This window comes from Trypanosoma cruzi, assembly GCF_000209065.1.
Source record: "Trypanosoma cruzi strain CL Brener chromosome Unknown tcruzi_1047053406253, whole genome shotgun sequence".
NCBI classification, from domain to species: Eukaryota; Euglenozoa; class Kinetoplastea; order Trypanosomatida; family Trypanosomatidae; genus Trypanosoma; species Trypanosoma cruzi.
In genome coordinates this window covers 1-679 of record NW_891991.1, presented here as the reverse complement: position 1 = coordinate 679, position 679 = coordinate 1, and the positions used below count along the sequence as shown (strand labels likewise).

General features: G+C 54.9%; 1 non-coding gene across 1 annotated transcript; it reads left to right on the top strand.

Annotated features, from left to right (window-relative positions):
• Positions 1–181: 181 nt before the first annotated feature.
• On the top strand, positions 182–293 carry Tc00.1047053406253.10. Its single transcript, XR_008254002.1, has one exon. It is a non-coding gene; the product is annotated as a spliced leader RNA (transcript).
• Positions 294–679: the final 386 nt, after the last annotated feature.

The window sequence follows — 679 nt, the reverse complement described above, 5'->3', positions numbered from 1 at the left end:
CATGTGGGTTTTTTCCGCCCCCTGACGCCGTCCACGGCGCTATCCCGGGGCCGACATCCCGGACCCTGACCCCTCCCCAGTGTGGCCTGGGAGGGGGGGGGGGGGTTTTTGTACACGGTCCCAAGTGCCGCGAAGGACCCCTCATCAAAATTGAAAACCGTTGTGGAACACAACTCCTTTCAACTAACGCTATTATTGATACAGTTTTTGTACTATATTGGTACGGGAAGCTTCCAACCCGCCTTTGGGGGTTATGTTTGGTCAATTTTTTTTGACCGGGGTTTACGGACCCCTTTTTTTTTTTTTTTTTGTGGGTCTGTCCGCCATATCCATATACCCCTATATATATATACCCATATATATATAGCCCCGTACCCCCTCGTGCGGCTGCCCCCCCCCCCCCACGTTGCGTGTCCGCCACCTCCTTCGGGCCCCCTCATTTTCGCTTCATGGCTGCTATTGCCTGCATCTTTGTTTTGTTTTGTGTTTTCTCCGTCTCGTTCCGTTTATTCGCCTTTTCTCCGCGTATGCCGCGCTTCTTCCTGTGTTTTCCGGTGTTTTTGCCTTGCTCGCACACTCGGCTGCATTTGCTGTTCCACACTCGCCATGTGCGTCTTTTCCGCCCCCTGACGCCGTCCACGGCGCTATCCCGGGGCCGACGTCCCGGACCCTGACCCCT